This window comes from Arvicanthis niloticus, chromosome 25 (genome assembly GCF_011762505.2).
Source record: "Arvicanthis niloticus isolate mArvNil1 chromosome 25, mArvNil1.pat.X, whole genome shotgun sequence".
Taxonomy (NCBI): Eukaryota; Metazoa; Chordata; class Mammalia; order Rodentia; family Muridae; genus Arvicanthis; species Arvicanthis niloticus.
The window spans coordinates 39,854,610-39,860,655 of record NC_133433.1 but is presented as its reverse complement, the minus strand read 5'-3'; positions in this window follow the sequence as shown (position 1 = coordinate 39,860,655).

Here is a 6,046-nt window from a genome sequence, read left to right as displayed (position 1 = left end):
AGCTTCCAGGCTCAGTGGGTTTTTACTTTGGGCAACTACATTGATTTTTGTGAGTTGGTGCTTTATCCTCTGGCTTGGGCACCATCTTGTGAACGAAAATAGTCTCTTCTGCCCCGTAACGACTGAACACGCTGTACAGTAGAGGATCTTTTGAGTTAAAATTCGGCTTCTTTGTTGTTTTAAAAGTGGGGTCTCATGAAGCGAAGAGTAATCCAAAATGATGGGATCAGTTTCTAGCTTTGGGACTTTGGTAATTCAACTGTTACAGTGCTTGGCTCTAAAATTGTCTAATTAGGTTCAAGCTGAACGTTTCTGGGGCATCGTCCTGCTTTCCAACTATCACCGAATTGCTAGCTTGCCTTGCAGTTAATGCTGGGGGCCATCCTTAGCGCCTGCTGTATTCCAGAAACCAAGTTAAAGTTAGCCTTGCCAGATTCATAAAAACAACCACCCTAGAAGGTGTGGCCATGCCAATCAGAGCGACCCAACTGTCACAACAGACGGTATAGCTAGGATTCAAAGCTAATGAATTTAAACTGTCAAACATGCATTTGATTTCCCCAAATTAAATGATTTTTAAATACTGTCTTAATACAAGTAACATAGAAAAGAATGTGTTCCTTTACATATTTTTTTGCCATTGCTGGAGAATGCTCCTATTAGCTCTTACTAACAGTTATATAGTGAAAGTGAGAGAATTTGTAATGAGCAGCTGTTTCTAACTCAACCCTTTTTTTTTTTTTTTTACTTTTTATTGATTCTTTGTTTTACATTATACAACCCAGATCCCTGCCTCTGTATGTGTGTGTCCTTTCTGTCCTTGCAACCTACCTCACAAAAAACAAAAAAATACAAATAAAGTTTAGAAAACATCTCATTGTGAAAGCTGTTGTGTGTCACAGTGTGTCTTAGAGTATACCCTTTTGTCCACACATCCTTACTTGCAAATGGACATTTCAATGTGTCATTGGTCTGGTTCTAGGCCTCTGGCTTCTGGTACAGCAATATTGGATCCTCACAGGGACTCCGCTCAGTTCTCCTGCTGTTGTCCTGTGTTATTGAGATCCTGCAGCTTTGGATCAGCAGGGCTTAGCCCTTCACATGTTCCAACAGGTCATACATAAAGTAGATTTCGCGGTGGGGTAACTCAAAACCACAGATCTGGGCCTGGTGCCAGAGCCTGCTGGTCAGTCAAAATAAAAACCACTACTTGGAGTATGGGAATGATTATAGAAACAGGAGAAAGGAGATGTAAGAGACAGAGATGGGAGGGCTGCTGGTCAATACCACTGCTAGCAACAAGTTTACTTTCTCAGTGTCTTTTAAAGGCAAGCAACAGAAAGTATGACCAATTCCAGGAAGCTAAACAACAAACACAAATGCTTATGTAGTGAGTTTATGGTACACAGTATCTATGTTTGAGTAGAGCCATTTCCTTCAGGCTTGTACAGTCTCTCAAAGATGTATGTGTAAGCAGAAGAACTTTGGCAGGATATAATGCACATTTTAATTAAAAACAAAGACAGATGTTGGCAGACTTATTCATGATTAATCACAAGCAAGAAGTCAGCCAAAGTTAAGTCTGGATGTGCTCCCCTCATGTACCCCTTTTTTATATACAAGCCAAAGCTGTCTCAGCTATTGGTGCATAAAGATTGTGCCTGTTTTAGATGTCCCGTCAAGAAGTATGGACCTTACCTGTCATCTGTTCAGGAATTCTAGTTTTCACGCTCTGTTTTTAGACCCATGAGAGAATCTTACCAGTTCTTTTTTATCTATAAGAACTACTCCCCTTATCAGTCATGGAACAGAAAGTTGTGCCTGTATTAGATTGCCATCCCAAAACACAGTTCTTACCTGTCATTGGCACATGAGTAATCTTGTGTTTGTGGCCTGTCTTAGGTTGAGAAGGTATTCAAGATGATCTTAACCATCATTGATGACCAACTTCTGCTAGAGAGGACATTGGAACTTGAATTCATGTAACTCTGTTTTGACATTTGTAAAAGCTCTAATGATTCCTCTCAAAAGAACAGGTAATAGGCACTCCATGAAAAGAATTATAAAGCCAAGTCCTGCTATGCCTAATAAGAGAGATGTAAATGAGGACCATGAAGGAAAAACAGCCTGTAACTTTTTCAGAATATCATTTGAAATGCCAGCAGTGCCAAAAGACAAAGGCTTTGCATTTCTTAAACTTTATATCTCCTTATCGAGGGCTAACAAATCTAAAGAGGTATTAGTAGCATGCCATATACCTTGAAGATGCCTTTTCACTAAGTCCAATTATGCTGATTCCCATTATATATTTTTGGAGTTATACAAATCCATAGATACCAAGCATGACATTCTAAATGGCTTCTAACTTTCACTTCTTGTACCTCATCTCCCATGATCTGCAGTATATCATATGATGTATTAATTCTTTGTTCTGGTTGTTTATCCAAATCCTCTTGTATGCTCAGGGCATTGGTTAAATTTTCAGCAAGATGATTAACAAAAACTAGCTGTTTGTACCTCTTGTGTGAAAGCCAATGCAGAAATAGCAGCACTGGCTATAAGTGTTATAAGAGCAACAAAACTGACAATGATCAGCCCAGCTGTACATTTGCTCCTTGACAGAGCATAACCTAATTCTTCCAGTATTTGTAAGCCTTTTAAAGAATGCCAGGGTTTAGATAAATTTACAGGAATCATAATAAAAGTTGGTTGATGTACTACCATTACAGATTGACTATCAAAGAGTGCAGAAACCCAACTGGACAAAAGACAATTAAAACAAGAAACACTGAACTCATATTCAGAGCCCACAACAAACGTAACATTCCTAATTAGTAAAAGATTAGGTAATACAGGATGCTACATTTACCTTAACCCCAGAACCTGTCTCATTTTTATCCACAGCAAACAAAACATCATACAACGCAGCTGAGAATTTCCAAATATTTCTCTGAAAATGTCCAGAACCAGTCTTCCAAATGCACACTGTCATTTCCTTTTGTCCAATATTGGATTGATTTCCACACCAGTCTATGATTGAGTCAGAATAACTGGCCCCATTAAAGGAACCAGGAGGGACATTATAACAACTTCTCCATTTGATTGATTTTTTGAAGACAGTTTCCACAGTCTCCATGTTCTCTGTCCCTCAAGGTCTAAAAGCCTGAGGCAAGGCAGCTTGTCCAGTCTGAGATACAGGCACTCCCATCTTAATGCTTTGAATTACAGTCTTAGAGACATTCTTCTTCCACGTCTTAGGGTGCACAGAAACGCATCCAGCATTGATACTATTTCTAATAAAACAAATAGGTAGGCCCCAACCCATAGAAGTCTAACTCACTAATTTGACATACTTTTTACACGCAGACCAAGGGAATCCTAACAGCTGAGTGTTATTATTAGAGGTTACAAGTACTTCTGGCCTTGACCATACAGACAGCTACAGCAAAGGTGGGTCAGAAACATATGCCAAGTACAGCTTTCCTATTGCCATCGTCAGGTCACTCAGCAAGATCAGGGTCAGCATCATTCTTTGTCCCAGCATCAGCATGTCTCACCAATCACTCTGGCAGCCACCATGCTCCTTCAGCATCCTGTGAGAAAACACCCGGGTAACCTCATCCCCATATCAATACAGGGTTAGGCCCATGCCATAGTTCTGTCAGAAGATCTGTCCACCTAACATAAGCAAAATGATGTTGGGTTTGAGGATGTCAGAAATGTTCACAGGCTGATTTACCTGCTGCATCAATGTCAGAAACTTTAAAATAAATAGAGCATGATGAAGACAGTTATATGGTATGAGGGCAGGGGTATATTTCTCCTTCTTTTACTTTTAGCAATTGTTGTTTCAGTACTCCATGAGATCTTTCCACAATTTCTTGCCCTTGCAAATTATAAAGAATTCCTGTTTTGTGGACAATATTGAATTGATGACAATAGGTTTGAAAGGCTTTATACTAGTATATCCAGTGCCATTGCCAGTTTTTATGATTTTAGGGAAGTCTAAAATAGTGAAGCATTTTAAGCAATGAGTTATATAACATGCTTAGTAGCTTCTCCTGTCAAGGCAGATGCACATATGAATCCTGAATATGTATCTATCATGGCATGAATATACTTTAGCTTCCCAAAGTTAGGAATGCAAGTAACATCCACTTGCCACTAGTCCAAGCAGATTCACACCATAGTGGACTATAGAAATATGTGGGCAGAAAAATGCTGGATCCTGTTCAGTCTGGTGGTTACTGAGAAAATTAGACATAGCATTACCTGAGGACCCAGCTATATGACTCCTGGGCATATACTCAAAAGATGCTCCAACATATAACAAGGACACATGCTCCACTATGTTCATAGCAGCCTTATTTATAATAGCCAGAAGCTGGAAACAACCCAGATGTCTTAACAGAAGAATGGATGCAGAAAATGTGGTACACTTACACAATGGAGTATGACGCAGCAATTAAAAACAATGACTTCATGAAATTCTCAGGCAAATGGATGGAACTAGAAAACATCATCCTGAGTGAGGTAACCCAGTCACAAAAGAACACACATGGTGTGCACTCACTAATAAGTGGATACTCACCCAAAAGCTCACAGTGCATATGATACAACCTACAGACCATCTGGAGCATAGAAGGAAGGAAGATCAGGGGGTGGATGCTTCAGTCCTGCATTGAGTGGGGAACAGGATGATTGTGGGAGATGGAAAGAAAGAGAGACAAGGAAGGGAGGAAGGAAAAGGAGGAAAAAAGGATGGCAGTATCAGAATCTGGAGGAGACTCGACAGAGGTACAGAGGGTCAAGAAATCAAATAAAAATAGGTAGCAGCAGGATGAGGAACTGGGAATAGCCACTAGAGGATCCCAGACATCAGAGAAACATGAGGTTCCCAGGACCCCATGGAATTGACTTTAGCTGTACTGTGCAGAGAAGGGGGAGATAGAACCTATGGAGATCACCTCCAGTAGATAGGCGCGGCCCCTGGTCCAGGGATGGAGCCATCCACCTATCTCAAAGTTTTCTTAACCCAGAAATGTTCCTGTCCAATGGAAGAACAGGGACAAAAAAAATGGACAGAGACTGAAGGAGGAGCCAACCGGGGAACAGTCCCACCTGGGGTGGATACATCATGTTTGCAGACACTAAACCCAACACTGTTGTTGTGGTCAAGAGGCACTTGCAGACAGTAACCAAGTGTGACTGTTCCTGGGGAGGTCTAGCCATCAACTGACCAATGCAGATGTAGATGCTCAGAGCCAACCATCAGTCTGAGCTCAGGGAACATGGTGGGGTAGCTGGTGGAAGGAAGCTGAGGGGGATTGCAACCCCATTGGAAGAACAACATAGGCTGGCCTGACCACCCAGTTCTCCCAGAGACTAGACCACCAACCAAGGAGTGTACCTAAAGGGATCTTTGGCTCCAGATATATACATAGCAGAAGATGGCCTTACCCAACAGCAACAAGAGGAGAGGCCTTGGTACCGGGGAAGTTTGATGCCCCAGAGTAGGGAAATGCTGGAGCGGTGGGGTGGGAGATTGTGGGTTGTGTGTGGGAGCACTCTCAAACAGGCAAAAGGAAGGTGGAAAGGCAGATGTGGGATACAGTGGTGGCGGAGGGGTAACTGGGAAGTGGGATATCATGAAATGGGGGGTTGATGGTGGGGGTAGCCAGGAAGTGGGTTATAATTTGGGATGTAAATGAATAGAATGATTAATAAAAAATTTTTAAAGGTGTGAGCACTGAGAACATTGTGATGGCTCAAGCAGCTTCTCGAGAAATTTTAAATTGCCTTCTTAAACTGTTGCTATTTTGATGATGAAGAGCATGTGATCACTGAGCAAGTTCAGACTTTGTTAGAGAAATGGCAGCAACACAAGTTAATGCATCTGCTGCTGAATGTCTCTCAGACAAGGAACCAGGGAGGTCAGTATGGGCCCTGATGTGCCCCACATAGTGTGGATGATTTTGTGCCTCATGCTAGATTGAATTTGCTGAAATAATTGTAAAATTTTACTGTGATGAGGATGTAGATAAGA